The sequence below is a fragment of the Polypterus senegalus genome, chromosome 10 (assembly GCF_016835505.1).
Source record: "Polypterus senegalus isolate Bchr_013 chromosome 10, ASM1683550v1, whole genome shotgun sequence".
NCBI classification, from domain to species: domain Eukaryota; kingdom Metazoa; phylum Chordata; class Cladistia; order Polypteriformes; family Polypteridae; genus Polypterus; species Polypterus senegalus.
Window position 1 is genome coordinate 116,931,422 of NC_053163.1, and position 20,377 is coordinate 116,951,798.

Genomic DNA, 20,377 nt, shown 5'->3' on the forward strand with positions numbered 1-20,377 from the left:
AGACTGTTGAAAAGTTCAATATGGCGGCCGACAGTGGCATCATACCACCGAAATAAGTACGTACATTGGTTTCAGTTAGTGCAGGGAAGCCGCCTACCAAATTTCGAGAAGATGGGGCCATGAATAAGAAAGTTCAACATGGCGAACGTTGTTGACCGTTATGACCGTTACGCGTAGAATTTCGAAATGAAACCTGCTTAACTTTTGTAAGTAAGCTGTAAGGAATGGGCCTGCCAAATTTCAGCCTTCTACCTACATGGGAAGTTGGAGAATTAGTGACATGTGGAAAATTCAATATGGCGGCTGACAATGGCGTCATACCACCAAAATAAGTACGTACATCGGTTTTGGCTAGCGCCGGGAAGCCACCTACCAAATTTCGTGAAGATGGGGTCAGCCTTCTACCTACACGGGAAGTTTGAAAATTGGTGACGTTGGAAAATTCAATATGGCGGCCGACACTGGTATCATATCACCGAAATAAGTATGTACATCGGTTTTGGTTAGCGCAGGGAAGCCGCCTACCAAATTTCGTGAAGATGGGGCCATAAATAAGAAAGTTCAACATGGCGGATGTTGTCGAACGTTATCGACCGTTATGACCGTTACGTGTAGAATTTCGAAATGAAACCTGCCCAACTTTTGTAAGTAAGCTGTAAGGAATGAGCCTGCCAAATTTCAGCCTTCTACCTACACGGGAAGTTGGAGAATTAGTGATGAGTCAGTGAGTGAGTGAGTCAGTCAGTGAGTCAGTGAGGGCTTTGCCTTTTATTAGTATAGATAAATACTTTTAATTTTTTTTTTTTTATTATTTAACCTCCTTTTATACATCATAATGTAGCCAAAGAACTTCCTCAGAATTGTGTATCCCTAACAATCTTTCAAGACTACATATGGAGCAACAAGCAATATTAAACTCTAATTTATATGTCTTATACAGCAAAGTACTGTCATAAAGTACTTTATAAAATCTTTTTTTAGTTTTTTGTTGTTGCTGACAGACTTGATTCCTCTTTCTGCAAATATTTATGCAAATGTTTCTCTTGTTAGCTAAATTCATGCTTTAATTACTTGAGCTGGAGTAATTATGTTGCCTTTTGACTATGAACTCAATCCTTTATTACTCTGTATAAACCTTAAATGATTTATTGAAAAGGATTCTCCAGTCTGGTGTGCCAGCCCTTGTGTCTGTGACTGATTTTTTTTTTTCCTTCTCAAATTGCTGTTTGGCCAAACTAAACTCTTTCATAAAAGCCTAAAGCTGGCCTTTTATCCTTTGTTTTTGTAGAACTGCCTAGAAATGTTTTTTTTTTTTTCTTTTCTCCACATGTCACAAGTGTTTCTTCAGCTACAGCATTTTCTGCCAAAGTATTTCTTGTGTTTATAACCTTCTGTTTGCATTCACCATTTTCTGTCCTAGTGGGTTTTTTTTGTTTTTTCTTTACCCTCTGTTTATCTGTTCTAACACGAGTATTAAACTAATTTTTGAATTTGGTTTAAATCTTATTATAATGGAGTTTCATACTTACCTGCAGATACTTGCAAGGTATGAATTTCTAAGTTATTGACAAAATAAATGAATATTTGAAAAAGAAAGTAAATAAGTAAACAATAAAGTATGTGTTATGTATGTATGTATGTGTGTGTGTGTGTGTGTGTGTGTGTTTTTTTTTTTTTTTCAGACTCAATCTTCAAGTATACAGGGTGGCTACCCCAAACCTTTTTGTGGTGTCCTTTGTATGATTTCACAAAGTCTTCGTATAAAGGTCATTTTTATAATGTGCATTGGCATTCATCAGTAATTGTACTTATCTCTTAGTTTTAGTCCAAGCGGGATCTTTTGATGAGAAACTAAAAAAAGAGAAAATAACATTAATTTTAGGCTAATATAATGATACTCTTTAAAGATGTCTGTCACATTTTTCTTAATATTTACATTTCACTAAGAAATCAAAGTAAACTTTAATGTGCACAACCAGCACTAGCCCTAGTCATGATTATTAAGTATTTTTGTTTTCTAAAGTAATTTTTCTGTTGAATTTTTTCATTCGTTCATTTTCCAAACCCGCTTATTAAGAGTCATGAGAAGACCTAGCTTATTCCAGCAGTGTCCATTGCTGGGCAGAGAACAACTCTAGACAAGTTCCACTTTACGATACAGGAAGTTAACTAGGATAACTGGAGAGAAGCGCACTTGCATCCTGACAGAACATGCAAACTGAACATAGAATGAGACTAGGCTGGATTTAGGAGCTGGGATTTTTTTTTTTTCTTACAAAGTTGCATCTTAATTGTTACTGAGATAATATTTTGTGATGGTTTTTTTATTATCTTCCCAAATATTTAAAGTTACTTCACCTGAATTGCAATATGACTGGTAAGCTTTGCTTTTAGTCTAACAGCAAATAAGGAAATTACAGCTGCAGTGTTAGTCTGCTTTCAAAGAGTTACATAGCATCTGTAATGTTATTTATTGGTCAGCTTTGGCACAACTAAATGCACTTTAGAATCTTACGGTGTCCCTTTGCTTTACATGCTGGCATCCTTGATGAATATATGGTTACTTAAACAGTTGTTTGGCACATACTGTGAATGACATTGCATTCAAACAGCTAATTGTGATCTGTTGTCATACTGACAGGAATTTAGGAGTTTGTTTTACAATTTCCGCCATCTTAGAAAGTAGTTACAAAATCCACATTCATTTTTAATTTGCTTAAATGCAAGCAGGTAGAAAGAATGCGTTATGTTTTTTACTGCAGGAAATTTTTAGTTTAACTGGATATTTGACAAGGGCCTTGTCAGAGAAAGATATGACATGGTAACTGGGCCTTGAATTTAGAGTGTACAGAGCAGAAGGGTAGGAGTAGGCATACTACTGAAAATTCAAAATGCCCACAATGGCAAGAATCAATGCACTGTATAAGAATTGTTCATTTATGTATTATGAGCGATTGTGGTATACGTGGTGCTTTAATCAGTTCAGAGTTGAGATTTCAATTAATATAATATAATTCATCCATCCATTATCCAACCCGCTATATCCTAACTGCAAGGGTCACGGGGGGTCTGCTGGAGCCAATTCCAGCCAACACAGGGTGCAAGGCAGGAAACAAACCCCAGGCAGGGCGCCTGCCCACCACACCCACACACTAGGGACAATTTGGAATCACCAATGCACCTAACCTGCATGTCTTTGGACTGTGGGAGGAAACCCACAAAGTCACAGGGAGAACATGCAAACCCCATGCAGGGAGGACCCGGGAAGTGAACCCGGGTCTCCTAACTGCAAAGCAGCAGCACTACCAATTGTGCCACCGTGCTGCCATAATATAACTATCTAATATATATATCTTTCAAAACATATATGTATATATATATATATATATATATATATATAAATATATATATATATATATGTGTATATATATATATATGTATCTTTCAAAAAGTACAAACCCCAAGGATTCGAGGTAGCAATTGAAAAGGAACCTTTCAATCAGAACCTGAGGTAAAGAACAGAATGAAGACATTGACAAGATGTACTCTTCATCGGTTTATGCAAAGCATGATGTAATTCAACTAAAAGTCTTAGCTGCTTGCGCTTACCTCTGCTTAGGGCTTTGTTGGGTGTAAGACCACTTGCTCATATGCTTTGGGATTTTCCAGTATCCACATTCAACCCGTCCTGTGAAATTTCTTTGCCTACTTGTCAAACAGCATTGAAACTACTTTTTACTCCTGATCCACTTGCAGCAATATTTGTAGTATTGCTGGATGGGATTAATGGGCTTATGTTGCTTAGTGAAAAATCTGTTGTCATATCTTATATTACACATCTTGCTTGTAACTTTATCTTACTTAATTGGAAATATCCTAAACTATCCCTTATAATACAGTAGAACATGGTCTCCTACTGTGTTTTAAAATTAGAAATAACTAAAGAACCCTTCAATAAATTATTGCCGTATTCTAATGTTCTCTGTAATTTAAGCATGCCAGTCTTTTAGAAGTGTATATCTTCAAGTAGCAACAACACATTGGGCTCTCAAATTGTATAGCTCTCCAGAAGTGTTGAGGATGTAGTTGAGTTTTTTTTTTATTATTATATAAAATAAAGTCTCACTTTGATATATAATATACTCTAGTGTTCTGCACCTAACTTATTGTAATATAATTTTGTAAAGATTTAAAAAAAAAAATAATAATAAAAAATTTTGGATCACAGTACCTAACAAAGATCATTCTAAAGGAGTCACAAACCTGGGTTGGATGTAAAATAGACTGAACTACATGAAGGCCCTTGTGTTTTAAGAGCACATACCAGCGATAACTGAATACTTGAGACACTGTGTACTGAATAATTAAAGAGGGCATTTCTGAATTTCCAGGACATGGTAAATCGGTATTGATTAGTACTCCATTGTGGTCAATTGCCAATGGTATTTTAAATGAAAGTACATATGGTTTATATATTTTAAATATTTGTATAATTTTCCTCATAAAAAAACAAAGAATAAAAGTCTAACAAATGTACTCATTTTGAGATGTGTACAGACAGACAAACTGACAATAGCAGAGTTAAGATTTTACATTTTTGTGTAAATATGTTAAATATATTAAATGGTGAATATAGGAGTTGTCCAGCCTTCATGGTTCTGATTTCACTTCATTTACAAGCTTGTAGTATAGGATACATTTTGATAAATACATGCAAGTAAGAATTTCACTGTACTCTGTACATATGACAATAATGACCTTGTAAACTTGTTTAGTAAAAACGCAAGTGGCCAGACAATGCGAACGCATACAAAATGCAGGCAGTAGTTTAAGTTACCACTTCACAGTGCCAGGGACTTTCTTTTAAACATGGAATATTCCCCCCTACCCCAGTTTTTTTTTTTTTCTCCAGGGGAAACTTCAGTTTCCTCTTGCGTCCAAAAATGTGAGTTAGAGTGAGATTTAGAATTGTTCTGCTATTCACGCATGCGTGTCTGTGCCTAGGTGTGCCATTTGTTGGACTGGCATCATTACTGGGTCTCATGCAATTAAATTCCTTTTGCCTTGTAAATGGGGAAAAAAGGATTTAGAAAAATTTATTTTTGTTCCATTCAATATGTACCCCTTTCTCATACTTTTCATCTTTTATGGTATTTCCTTGTTGTAAAACACATGACCAAATTTCCTCTTGTGTGATAAAAAGGTTCTTATTATCAGACAGTACTTGACTGAAAGTCCAGGGACCTCATGTATAAATGATGCGTACGCACAAAAATGTTGCGTAAGCCTGTTTCCACGTTCAAATTGCGATGTATAAAACCTAAACTTGGTGTAAACTTAAGCCATGCACATTTCCACGGTAGCTCATACCCTGACGTACACAAGTTCTGCGCTCGATTTTGCAGAGTGGAGGCCCCCAGCGTCAAAGCAGCGCTACTGTTCCAGTTGTGGTTTTCCTTTCTTTTTTAGATCCACATCCCTGATGTGGCTTTATAAATACACTGAAATTAACCGCATATTGTTTATTAGTTTAATGCATCTGATTGTAATTAACTATAACAATATAATGATCCATGGAATGGCCAAACTATTCCTAATACTATAGCTGCTTTAGCGTTGTTACTCTCACTGCACTTTCTTTTTCTTCTTTCAGCTGCTCCCGTTAGGGGTTGCCACAGCGGATCATCTTTTTCCATATTACTCTCACTGCACCATTCGGGGCAGCTGATCGGAAAGAGAATTATCGGTATACAGCATCAAGCACACGCTACCTCAGCCATGTTGCCTATTTGAACTGCTCTCACATGGCAAACGCTTCAAAACCTTTACTGTACAGACTTTGCGGTTCAGAAAGAGTTTCATCCCAAGAACTATAAACGCACTCAGTCTGTCAACTGCTCCTTGCAGAACTGTTTGTACTTATTAGTACAATCACCTCACTGTAAACTTACACTACAGTTATAATATTACACAACCTGAGGCACTTTATAAATCGCTATTTACCTATGATGACAATATCATTTTTAAGATGAAATGCAGCAAAATATGTTTATTATACAGGTGAAACTTTAACTTCATTTAAATAATCTGTATTGTTAGTAATTAAACATGTGAGGACATGGTGTCGCTGTGCTAGCAAGGATCTGGTGCTCCGTTCACGGATTGTTCCTGCCTGTAAACATGTACTACAAAGATATTTCAATGTTCCTAAAAAGTTTTGACGAATTGTCGTTCTAAGCTTACAGATGGCTTAACGTCTATTACAGAGCTGATTGTGTGGCGATTAAGTATTTGGAGAAAGAAAAGTAAGGACAGGAATGGGGGGTTAGTACGTTTGAAAGAGACAGTACTGCTGCAATAAATTATTTCATCGAAGGTCGTGCACAATCACTGTGCCACCGTGTTCCCATGTTTTAATAACATGCTCCTATCATCATGAAAATTATATCAAGTGTACATCTCAGTATTTTATTTATTCAGAGAGCTGTAATATTACGAATGTAATGGATTCTGTATCCTGTTGGAGGAAGAGAAAGCCCGGAAGCACGTAGTGATTCACACACACAGAGCACATAGAAGATCAAATACAAAACAAAGCATTTAACGTGCTACTTTAGTTACGATGGGATTTGAGAAACTAGTAAATTAAACAATTTTAAGATGAAGTTTATGATGTTCTACTTTAATGAGAAAATAAACTACGTGATTAAAGTGACATTTCATGCTTTTTTCCCCACTGTGTGCCTATTGTTTTTTTTTTTTTCTCTGTACCCTAATAAGCTTTCATATGACACTCAGACGGTTGGCTACGACTCGCCATTTGATATCTGACAACTTTTTTTATTTCGGCACTGTGCAACTTTGTGAACTTGAGCTTTCGAGTTTCTCTGACACTCTGTCACTCAATCAACTTCCTTTTGTTGTTTATACTACTGTTTAAACCAAAAATAGTATGTTTTCTTTGATTCCACTTGGTATACGCTGAACTTCTTCTATTTCCGCCTGTGCTTTTGCCATTGCCTTTTCACAGAATGCTGAGCTTATGGGCTATTTGTATTGATTTGCATATTCAAAGAGGTGTAATTCTAGGAGGAGACGGGGTGGGACAGCAGGCGTGTGCACATGCGTTACTTTTCACGCTGACCGGGGTTTATGGAGCAGAAGAACGTGGAAGTTGGTGTACGCACAGATTTATGCATCTGGATTTTTTTGTGCATAAGCTCATTTCCACTTTTGTGCTAGCGCCATGTTGTTATAGTGTGAATTCTACACACGCCGTTATGCATGAGGCCCCAGATGATTAATCATCTTCTGAAAATTAGGTATAAGGTATAATTGCATGATATTTAATACATAATAATCTGTTCATTCTTGAGACCTGATAAAGCCTATGCTGGGTCCAAATTGGAGATGTTTAAGGGGAATGTAAAAACAGCATGCATAGAATAATTTTTATTATTAACCTTAATAATTAATATGATCCAGAATATACATTTTTTTTTTCATTTTACAGGCAAGATTCCAGTAAAATGTTTTCTGTCATGAAACATTTTTATGAAAATGCATGAAAATTTAAGTGCTCTGAGTATTCATAACATGCTGTCAATGGGCATATTGGATGCTAAAACTTTGATTGTAATTGCAAAGACAAGCAAATAATTAATCAAAGACAAGTATTTGAAATTGTTTATCAGAAACTTGGGTCTTAGCAGGGAATCAGAATGAATGTGTCATTCCCTGCATGTGCAAACATCTGACAAGTGGTGAAAGCTGAAAAAACAGTTTTCTCTGATGACACTTTTATGATTTTCCCCATGACAAATAAAGCATTTTTATTATAGCAGTTAATTGGATATAAAACTCTCGCTGAATGAAAAAAATGTTCATTACATAAGTTCACAGATGGAATTCAAAGTCATTCTTGGAATGGTCTTGAATTCTATTTTGGAAGAGCTGAGCAGAGCAGTTTCATCTCATCTTTTGGCTGCGTGCACCACTTATGACTAATGCAAAGTGTTAAAGCTGGAAAACAAATTTCTATATGCAGTCCTGGGTGGTAATCTTTCCTTTAGCTCAGCGGTGTTGTTACTCCCTCATGCACTCCCTGGAGAGCAATAGAGGACCATTGATGGCGGGTTTGTGTCCATGGGGAAACCATTATGTTGAAAATATATGGTGTATATAATTTCAGTTATGGTGCATAAAAGACACACTATGAAGTAGTAAGATCATTAAATGTTACTATTTTAGTGCCATAACAGATGTCTGAATAAAAGAACAGCTAACTACGTTAAGTCTAGTTTAGTAACAGGTTGCCTTAGTCTCCAGTAATAATACTTTCTGCAAAGACTATAGAACCTCAGGGTTTTATTTTCTTCAAATATGAATTAAACTCGTGTTTGTTTTTTTCTTCTTTGTTATGACTAGAACAAGCCCACTGGCATACTGGTTAATGATGCCTCATCTTCTACAAAGTATGCTTCAGGGAAATAGGTTCATATCCCAGCTGGTTAGTGTGCTCTCTTTTTGTGCCTACATGGATTTTCCCTGCATAGTCTAGTTTCATCTGAAGGATGTGTTTTAATTTAATTGTCAACTCTTAATTTGGTTGGAGGGAATGAGTGTGCCATAATGGACTGATATCCATTTCAGCCCTAGTGACCACCTTTTTCAGTGCTACCTTGATAGGCTATGGCTCCCCCTAGCCCTGGAATGGAAAAAATAGATTCAAAAGAGTGATGGATAGGAGGTGCCATCTGATCTGTATTGTATGCTACTGAATAACCCAGGGGTTGTCAGAATCTGTTCTAGAGGGTCTGCAGACTGGCTCATAGTCTGATAGTCAGGAGAAACTTTGACCCGAATATGGAACTGCTTGTTTAATTCCAACTCCTGTTTGTTTGTTTCTGTGGGTTTTTATTTATTACTAGCTGATTACCCAGTGGCTTCGCTCACTGAGTGTAAGGGAAAAAACTAAAATGTAGCATTTATAAAATAAGTTATTAAGTAGTAAAAGAATTTGAAGAACATATAAGAAGCATTTAAATTATTAAACAGTAAAACATTTCCATAAGAGAATTTGAATGATATATAAAAAGTGTATAAATTATTAAACAGTAAAACATTAACATTTAAGAAGTAAAGATACATTGAATACTACTGCAGTGGTTTCGGGTAAACTACCTGCTTGACAACCTTGCACTACGTGCCTGTGATTGAAGAGAAAAATTATTCTGAGAAATGTGGACACTGCCCTTCCGTGCTTAACGGGCAGAAGGTCCAAACAATTCCCAAGTCCAATACTTTACATGAAGAGGTTGGTACATATTCTTAGATGTAAAACCACCATCTTCTTAAAAGAATTCATCACAAAAGCAACCTTGAATGTTGCGGGGTTTTAGTGACCCAAAATCACCTTAAGGGACAGTAAGTAGCCGTGCACCACGATTTACCAAGAGAGTCACGCTTCGATGGCGCCAATTACACTTTCGCAAAGATTTCCACTGTACAAGGAGCCGAAGGGGCACTTGAAGTGTCATAAACATCATGAGAAGAGAGGACGCTGCCCGAAACTGCTAAGCTGTCAAACCGGCAGAGCAGCCCGACATTCTGTGCCTTCCAGCTTCCACTTTGTTGTCACGACCCCTCGCCGCTGAAGGCGGTCTTCCACAGCTCAGTGCAGTTAAAAAGTAGAAAGACGCAAAGCTGTTTTCTTCATCTCTTCTACTATCAAGTACTGCCAAGTAAAACAAAAAAGTTAGAAAGTGGCAGTTTCCGCGGCAGTCACTTGGACAAATAAATAAAACTTTTCTGTCAGAATGCGCCTTGCGGCGGACGACTCGGCGCTGGAGTCCAGAGAGGTGCAGGGCGCACTTCTATGCGATAGATCGGCGTGTTTGTGTTTACTTCTTTTCAATATCAGTAAAATAACTCTCACAAAATTAATAATTCGTAAAGACGATATGTATTATAATGTGTTCTGTGGTCATACGTAATTTCCGTTTCGCGTGGTCATACACAATTTCCGTTTCAAACGTGAAAAGAATTATATATATATAGATTTAGAAGACTATGATTTTTCTGTTTGCTACAATATATTGTGGTTTGGATCTATTTTTTCTCTGCCTCTTCTAATTGGATAGTGTTTGTTAGTACATTCTGTTCTTACACATGATATTTAAGAAAATGAGCAAATACAATAATAAATTTCGAAGACAATCCATGAATCTCTTTGCTTAACCCACACCTGATTTGAAAAGCTATGTATGTGTCAAGAAACCTTATATTATTCTCCATATTGACAAGTTACTCATTTCCACATTTTCACTTACGATGAGCATGATAGGCAAAAGTAATGCCTTTTATTATTCTCATTTATGTCTGCTTGTCAGAAAGTATCTGTTATGCTATTTTGGAGCCTTTTACAAAGAGGTGGTCTGGCTCCAGACAAAGAGACTAAAAAGGGGCCAAAGCTCCCAAAAATCAAGATTATTCTTTGTAAACATGACCTGTAAGACCAAAATGACATTCACACTATATATGTAATCCATGTGAGTAAAGGAGTTTGTGAAATTGGGAGTCTCGCTGAAAGAAAACCCACACATACTGTACTCCAGTTCCCCAAGACTGAGTTTGCCCATCCCAGATTTCCATCTATAAAGGTAAGATATTTAAACAGAGTTGATTCATTTCACAGAGTGACTGAATAAGAAGGGTTACTACAGTTTGTCTGTTATACCTAAAAAGATAACTACTTTGGTGAATCAGAAATTGGAATAAAAGTTTGGACACTTAATGATTCCTTGATTTATTTTTTATTTGCCATTGTTTGTTTGTTCTATGCTAGTGTAATGTTGTCCAAGTAGTACTTTAGAGGGTGTAGTATAACACTGTTCTAACGCTGCTTCAAAACAGACAAAGGGTTTTTAAGTAATCGACAGACGTTGGGACACCTGTGCAAATTGTTTGCTTCAACTTGCAAGGCTTAAGCTACTTTAATTGCTGCAGTTGATCCGTGGGTTGTAACCTAGTAGCTGTTCCAGGAAGAAGGTCCTTTTGTAATAGTCTGAAATTTACTTTTTTTTCAACTTTTGCTTGCCTAAATATTAAATTTAAATTTCTGGAAGTTTACTGCTTACCCTTTTCACCCTTTTTGGTCATTTGTTGCTTTTCAACTGATTTAAATTTAAAGAAAAACTGGAAAACCATGAGATGTTAAAACTTTTGACTGGTAGTGTACAGTGTATATGACAATCTCAGTATATACAGGTTGCCTTTCAGTATACTGTATAGTGTATGTGTTTCCATGTACAGTGTATATTCAGTTAAGAATGTGTTATGTCCTAAATAGCACCTCCTAAAAGCCGAGACTCATTTATTGCAACCCACTTCCTTTAAACCTCAACCCACCCTTAGCGCTTCAGTAAGCGTCATCCCAAAAAGTTGAAGCGACACCAACAAACATGAGACTAAAGGGAAATATCAGCAAAGTAAAATGATTTAAGTAAAATAAATATATTTACAGTATATAGGTAAATATGAAGTACTCTTATAATTCTACTAACAATGAAACCTCACACTGTCGTGCTGGGTGTCTGAAGGCACAGTTTCTCTGAAGGTACTGTGTATTCAGCAACTTGTACTCAATGGGAAGTGGCATTTATCACGTTCATTTATCAAGTATAAATCTTAGATTGCTGGGCTGTAGGATACGCCATGTTTTTATAAAATATGATTGTGGTACAGCATGTGACAGTCTTTTTATATCAGTAGTTCTAAATAATTAAAATATATTGTTTATTGCCCTCCAGAACTCCAGTAGTCCTATCTTAAGTAACATCTACAAAAGTCCCTTCTGTCCACTCTGCCCATCAGCCCTTCACCCACACTGCTGGTTCAACTATTTATGAAGCCTGCTTAGCCAACATCTGTCCCCTGCTGCCCTTTATGAAGCTAATAGCCAAGTCCAGAAAACAACATTTTGTAGAAAGAAAACCACAATATTTATTATATTGAGAATGTGTGAGCAGGTTACTAGCACTAACTGTGCAGAAAATTTGGTGCTGTGTTCTTTAGACATTTTAGGCAAATCAAATGAGACAATTACAGTAGTACTTTTGTATTCCTCAAACCAAAATTACAATTAAACCTTCAAAGTTTACACATTTATTGGTATTTTAACAGATAATGATGGTGGTACACATTCCATGCTTACTGATTCCAGCTGTTGTTCTGTTGATTTCAGAAATCCATTATTGAAGTGATTAAATTACCCTGGCAAAGAGTACAAGTCAACGTTATCAAAAAGTCCATTAATAATTTGTCTGCGATTTAACTTTGTAACTAAACTAACTAATGACTAACTTCATCCCCTCAACCAAGAACTGGATAGGCAGATGAGAAAAATGGATGAATATAAGTAATGTACTGCTGACTACACTGGCACATACACAGATTTACACATATGTAAAATATTTGTATACATTGTGGGGAAAAAAATTGCTCATCCAGCAATTATCTTTTCTAGTTTAGAATGCAGCACTCGGTCTAATTTATCAGTGTGAAGATACTGATATTTTTTACTGCTATTGTATTTTCTTACTGTGGTTCAAACCAATGCCAAGGCAGACAAAGTATGTGATTGTTGGTTATTTCCATTGGTGATCCTGGATTTAGATAAAAATTTGTGAATTTTTGTTCCCATTCCATCACCATATCTACTTAGCTACTTGCTTTTTTTTATCCTCTTTCCTTAAACTGAAAATGTAAGCAGAAAACTGCAGAAGCATTTCCTGAGAAAGTTCAGAGGTTGCACATAAAATGGTTAGGCAGGACTTTGTTACGAAGCAAGCACTCAAGTGAATACAATATTTAAAGCCATGGATTGTTGTTAGCTGTATTACAATAAGGGTAAAGCCAATTTGTCATCATGATGTCACCATGGCTTTGCTAAGATTCTACACAGAGAACAGCAACCATCCCTACCAAAAAATTATTTTCTTCTGGAAAGTTTAGAGGTTAAAAAAATATAGTAGGAACTTGTAACTTCTGAACTGAAAGGTGGCATTGTAGCCAGAAAGCTGGCAAATGCAGATTTATCTGTAAGTCTCTGCAATGGCTTCACATGAGCCTCCATCAGTACTTAAGCTTACTTTACCCTGCTCAAATCGTGCCTGAAAGCCCATATTTTTCTCATGCATTTTTAAATCCCTGCAACCCTGAACTGGATAAGCAGGTTGTAAAATGGATGAATGGATTTTAGATTAGCTCTCTCTGCCTTTTTTTAAAAGGCCTTGTCAAATGCTTCTTAATACTGTACTGTTTATTGTTATGGTTGAGTCTTTTGCAGCTTTGTTATTTTGTGTTCCTGCGTAGATTTAATAATTTTCACATTGCTTTATCGTACACTAAAAAGGTGTGGTTAAGGCAATAGTTGATGATTAACAATGCAAATAAGGTTATCAAGCCGCCTTAAACTATTTCACAATTGTCAATAATAAAAACAATTTTTTAACATAGCTCTTTTTTTTATTGACATAATTGTTTTTGCTATTCTTCTTCTTCTTCTTCTTCTCTGTTAATTTGCTGTAATTAAAAGTAATCATTTTTCAGCTTCTGCCACACTCTTAAAAATAAAAGTTGCTGGAGTGGTTCTACTATTTTTGGTTCCTAAAAGAAACGTCCAGAAAAAGCCTTTATTTATAGATCTGTTAACAGGCTCCATACAGCAAATTATTATGAGTAGATGGCAGAATATTTGTAAAATACCAAATGGATCACGATTTTCAAAGGACTCGTGTTGCCCTCTTAAACAGAAAGGTTCTTTAATGGCACTATACAGTTCTTTACTGGGTTATGTGGTTCATCATAGAGCCATTGCTTAGCAAAACACCATTTCATTCTGAGACAAGTTCTTTGCATATGAAGTTGTGATTTTTGTGCTTTGGAAAACTTAGTAATATGTAGAAGAAGCCAGAAATCTTTAAAGTAAGGTAGGCTATCTAACAGGAAGCTAACAAGTTAAGACAAACTGGACTTTGTCTGTGATATTGTATTCAACCAGAGCCCTTTTAAAGTTGGGACCCACTGGGATTTTACAAATCTGTTACCATGTATTTGTGTTTATTTGCTGTATTGAGCCTTTTATAGATCTAAATAAATAAATATTTATTTCTGGAACCTTCATGTGGATGGCTCTTTTGGGAATCAAAAATGATAATGTCCTTGTTTTCTTAATCTGTTAGTGTCTGGATAGGTAGCCTACCATACATTAAGATTTTGGGTTTTTTTTTTTTCTTTTTCTCCCACATGTTAGGGTTTTTTTTAAAGCACAAAGAACCAACTTCATATACAAAGAATCTGTCCCAGAATGAAGTGGTCCTTTGTTAAACAATGGCGCAATAAGGAACCACAGAACCTAGTAAAGAGCCACAAGGTGCCATTAAAACTAGTATTTTAAGAGTGTAGTTACTGTACTGTAGATATTCCTATTGTCATTTTTTAACTTGTTCTGGTTTTTTCACAGCGTTTTTATTATCCTTAAGATCATACAGTTTTGTATGTTTTGTTGAGAACTGATTTATCCTTGATTTAGGAGTATATTCCTAAATATGGGTGCAGCATCATATTGTATGTAGATGCAGTTTCAGCAGAACAATAGTGCAGATATCGATCGATATCTGTAAAACTGAATTCAAGTTTCTCCTTGCTGGGTTTGTGTTCTGATCAAGCATGTTACAGTCTCTTTTGCTCTTAGACAAGGAGCCGGTCGTTCCTTCTTATCTAACGTTTGCGTTCAGTGGTCGAGCTCAGGGTAGCTTAACGTTGTGCATTCTTCTGACATTCGCGGCATTCTCCCTAGCTGTTGAGATATCTCCGGTATGTGTGCACTGTGGGTTACAAATAGTTCACCTTTACCCGAAACATGTTTACTTGTCATTTTACCTCGGTATGGAAAATGGAAACAGAAGAAAGAGGCAGTCCACGCACAACAACTAAGCAAAGGGAGAGCACTACCTTTCGACTTGGCTATGGGGTAAATATGGAGAATCGTCTTTAAAGCCCAGAGTTTAACGGCGTTACACACTTTTATATAGCTTTCCATGTACAACGATGCAGATGGCAGAGCCACGCCTGGTTTTGCAATGCTTTTCATTATGCAAGGCGCTATAAAAAGAACTTACCGGGGCAAAAGAAATAAAGATTATATCTCCATTCAAAGAATGTGGTTCTCCTTCATTTTTATGCAATTATTTTTATTTTTAGATGCACCCTAATAATATGTATTTCGATCCATCATATCAAATTGTTTAGGATGGGGGTATGGGATTGGTTCGTTGGAGCCAGCCAGGCTGCAGCGGGCGCAAAGTCCAATCAATTCTGTCACAAACGTATTGTGTTTAAATGAGGGCACTTCATTGTGAAGTTTTACAAATTATTGGAGAAAGGAAAACGCTAGATTGCATATTCTGTGGAGATTTTGCATTGTAATGGGGGTATTATAGGTAGTCTTAGTTACCACAATATTATGCCTTTTGCACATTTTAAGACAAATTTAAATCTTGTAAAAAAAAAAATAAAAATAAATGATCTGCTCACTGATAAATAGGCAGAGTATTTCAAGCAAGGGTTTTAAGGTTTATTAAATAAAACAACTTGCGATCTATAGCAATTCGCAGTTATTCTAATGTTTCAGACTCTTGCTGTTTCTTTAAAGATGTATTCCAAAAGTCGGACAAAAAGGCTTTTGTCAAATTAGTTGAATGCTTGAGTGACAGAGCAGCAGGCCAACAGAAAGTCTGATGGCCCTGGCAGCGCTCCAATAGCTCTTGCAGAAGGAGGGATTTCCCATCCGCAAACTTTAGGAATTCTTCAGTGTATAGAAGGAAATAACAAAAGGACGAAGGGGGATGGGGTACCCTGCCAATTCCGTCCCTGCTAAATTGTAAAGGGGGTTCTCTTCCTGCATTCTTTCTGTAGAGATACCAAAAAAAAAAAAAAGGCGGAGGAGAGAAAAAGGGGTGGGTATCTTCCAGTTGTATGCGACTTAATGGACAGCAGGAATGAAAGGAGTGCGCGACACGATTTAGGTAGGGAGGGAGCAGTGGAGCTTCATCCCGACCCTTAGATGTTAATTAATAACTTAGCTCCGGATCAGCCATATTTTTCAGCTTCAAGGATTTTGGCTCAGGCAAAGGAAATGGAGTTACCCGCTACATTTCTCTAGAGCGGTGGAAATGCACGATTCATTCTCTGAAGCTAAAGGTAAAATCAGAAACTTCACTGCTGCATAAAAACTCTTTTTTTAACTGTCGATGTATTTCCAGGTTAGGAGCTTTGTGTTTAAAAAAAGGTTACGTTTAAAACCATTTACGTGAGACGCAGCCGCTATACTGTCACTGTTATTGCCCCTTCTCTTGTTTCATTTCGAGTTCATTCGCCCGATTGCATGCTAAGTGAGGCAGCGGAGATGTATTTTGCGGAACACGCTTGTTGCGGGACAGTGCGTGTAGAGTCAAGACTGCCCGTTTAGTGATTCCACTTAAACTCCTAGGTGTACATGATAGAGGTCCCCGACACCTGAAGCTTTTTGTAGGCTTTTCTTTATTTTCCCCATTGACGGTTTGGTCACCTTGTCTGTCGCGAAAGTTTACTGCGTTGAGAAAGGGCTGCTGATTGCATTCCCGATGTGTGGTATTTTCTTGGCAAACTGAATGCCCCTTACGTATTTCAAGACCTTGTACGGTCTTCAGGTTTTCTTGTGTTACTTTGGTAAATGGAACCTAATTTACAGATAGTTGAGCCAAACACTGTCAGGCTTCTTTCTTTTTAACTTAATCTTTGGGGATCCCAGCTTCTTCAGGCTGCTGTACTGAACATTGAGGTTAGAGATTTTTTTCTTACCTACCTATGTGAAACACCATCTATCTATTTTTTTAAGTCATTTGTTTTGACCCAATGGTGTTTCTGTTGTTCGTCCATTTTTTAATTATCCGTTATTTAATTTTGGTCGAGGTTGTGGGAGCCGCAGAGGGGCTCCTCCTCTTGCACGCATATAAAATGTTTTAGACATTGCATGAAGTTGGTTTTGAATTGACATATTGGGGTCTCGGAGGACAATCGGACAATATCAGATGGACAGAGTTCATGGTAGAAATATGTCAAACTGTGAAAGAAGATAGGCAGAAATCAAAGTTCAAAGGTGCAAGCACTAAAATCCACAGTATTACGGGTGGTTGGGAGGGGGGCTCTAATGGCCTTAAAACAAAAATTCAGTCAATGTTTTGAGTGTTGAATGTGTAAGATGGATTTGTTTGTGCTAATGACCAAACTGCTCCAGGCGTAATTGCCATTTCCAAGCCAAAGCTATGTAATTGACAAGAGACGCAGCAAATGGTGTGGTCAAGTGCCAGGCATGACAACTGGTGCCTGCGCCAGCTAGTAACAGGGCACAACCATAAAGGAGATAACAGTCCATTCTATGAGCAGCAATACACTCAATCACTCGCATAGAACCACTTTAAATACATAGGTTGTACTTTTATTTTTTTATTGGTTGAGGAAATTTAGCAAATATAGACACTCCATGCAAGAGTGCACTGTCAACCAGCAGCATGATTCACATTCCCTGCTGGAATGAAATTGTGAATGATGTTACCTAGGAATTCCTCACTTTAATCAGTTTACAAGTACAGTATGTATGTATGTATGTATTTATTTATTTATTTTTCACATGAATTCTTTCTCAACCTGTGGAACAGCTTGCTACGACACTATTGTTGATTTTTAGTGTGGTGTTTTTTATTATAGATGTCATTGACTTTTGTCAAACTTGATGTTGAGTGAAATAAGTTCTACTTTTTTTTTTAAATTGATAGTTTATGTTCACATATTACACTGGGTTGTCCCAAAAATGAACAATGAAGGACTGTACCAATTTAGAGGTTCCAGTCAAGGTACCCTGCACTTTGTTGTTATGTTACAGTTTCATAAGATAAAACTGTGACCTTGTAGTTGTTGATTTAGTACCAGGATAAAGTTGGTTTAAACCTCTCTGAGACAGTGACTATGTCTGGGATTTGAACCCCGATCTCTTGTTGATTAGGCTGCAGTTCTATCCACTGCTTCATTTCCTGAGTGTTATCATTTGAATCATTTATGTTTCATAGAATAATTGTTTTTGAAAAGGAATGGACGGGGTCATTCAACTGAAATAAAATGTAAAGGAATAATATTGCCCTCAAGCACTGCAGTCTGACATTCTTTTAAAAAGGGCTAATTAAAAGAGCGATGTCTTTAAATCACATCCTAGACACATGTTCGGCAAGGTCAAGCAAGGCTTTAGTGGTGGAGCTTTGTTGGGAGAATTTATGCCTGTTTGCATTTTCAGGTGGTTTCTCATTTGTATGTAAATTCAGCTTGCGCATCCATCTTGATTTGAGCTGCTTGTTTAGAGTGGTATGAAAATGTCTGTTTCCTGTTTCTGTAGACAACAATGAAAACTTTGCTGTGAGGTTTTTTGGAACGCAGATGTGGATTCTTGCTCTCCCAGCGGTTCCTGCAAAGCAAAGATTGTCTCAGGCTGAGAGATGGACAGATAAAATGCAAGCATGTCAACCAGCCTGTCATTTAAACCTTTTTAAAACTTGATATTTATTTCTTAAGAAGGGAGTACTAGAACATATAACTAGTTTAAAAAAAAAAAATTGAAAGTTTTGGATTTTACAAGTTTAGAGATGGCTTCACAGTAAACCATAAGTATAACATATTATGTGATGAGCTGCAGTTTTCGTTTTAAAGTTCTGTGTAATGCATATTATTGTGAAATATTTATATAAAGTAATTGTTTAAAATCAAGTTGATCATTATGTAGGTACTTTTGGTATTCTAGCACATACCATACAGATTTGTACTGCATTTGTTTTAAGACACACACAGGTTTGTTTTGGTCCAGATGAGAATTTGTTTAAATTGTTTGGTACTTACTGAATGTTATGATCATTGTCTTTAAAGGTCCTTTTGTCCAACATGATATCTAATTCCAGGCCCTGAACTGCTACTACCTTCATTTGCATGTTCTTGCTCAGTCCAGTGTGCTGCGTCCTTCCCATGTCTTCATCATACTCGTGATTTTGGGGATGTGGAAGAAAACCAATGTATCAGGTTCATTGGTGATTCTAAATTGGCTGAGTGTCCATGTGTGTGTGAGTGGGGCCCGTGATTGGCTGGTGCCCTGTCTGGGACTGCTTTCTAGCTTGCACCCAGTGCTGCAGGGGTGGGCTTTGACACACCTTAGCCTAGAATTATATGGTACAGCATGTTTTAGTTTCTTTCCTTACTGTTTTTAGTGATGTACTTCTCAGGTCTGAGAGCTTTGAGACACAAATACAACTGTCCAGCTATTGTGCTAGTGGCTCAGTGACTTCCTAATGTCAGTTATGTAATATTATGCCCAATAATTAAAAAAAAAATAAAATAATGTTCACTTCAGAGACACTAGAACTTTACGGGTACGGTACAGTATAATTTCAGAACATTCCTTATTATAGGATAAGAAGTTTTCATATTCAACATGTCAGTGTAGATTATATTAATTTTATTAATGTAATACATCAAGCGAATGATATGTATTCCGGTGGACTGATAAGTCAAAATGTTCAAAGTGAATTTCTGATGTGTATCCAGTGATGGACCTGCACTACTATGGGCTTCTTTCCACAGTCAATTACCTGAACAAAGTCATTGATTGAAAGTGTGATCATTTCAAATCAGCTTAACTCTTTTAGGGCTCATTTATTTATTTTCCTTTTGTCTCAGGGCTGAATATTTTTCCAAAAACCTCAGTTTTCTAAAAAGCACACAAAGCAATGGTTTCCATACATAAATCAACATAAAATACTTATTTATGACAAATGTCACTATGTTTTGTGTTCCATGAGCCTCTGGAATATGTAACTTCACATACTTATTACATTCTTGTTTGTCTCATCACTCATAAGTTGAAAGACACTTTCTGGGGAAAACACGAACTTGAAAGTAGTTCAGTGGCTGGTGATTCATAGTGTCGTTTGATGAAGTCCAGTAGCCCGCTTGCCTCCCATGTATCTATGTCTGTGTAGTCTTCCCAGGGTAAATGTTGCCGAAGGCGTGTCCGCTACAAGAGCGTGTTCAGCACTATGATCAGCTAGGAACCAACCAGAAGGGACCTGATCAGCTGCTGCAGGTTCCTATCTTTCATTTTTGATATCCAGATGACTTACATCAAAATCAGAGTTCAATTAGTCAGAGTCCGCAATTATAAATATTCAGCAATAATACGAAATAAATAAATAATATGCACAGGGCATTTTCTTTGTGCATTCACTTTGCTTTCTTGCCC

The 20,377-nt window shown here is 36.8% G+C and overlaps 1 protein-coding gene across 2 annotated transcripts in view; it reads left to right on the forward strand.

Moving 5' to 3' along the window:
• amot (angiomotin) overlaps positions 1–20,377 on the forward strand; it is a 123,699-nt gene that overhangs the window by 16,787 nt on the left and 86,535 nt on the right. Inside the window, exon 1 of one of the 2 annotated variants that reach the window (XM_039766406.1) lies at positions 16,019–16,263. The exons of the other annotated variant lie outside the window; for it this stretch is intronic. The gene's annotated coding sequence lies outside the window, so the exon portion shown is untranslated. Of the gene's footprint in view, positions 1–16,018; positions 16,264–20,377 lie in introns of those variants that run through there. 2 annotated transcript variants of the gene reach the window in all.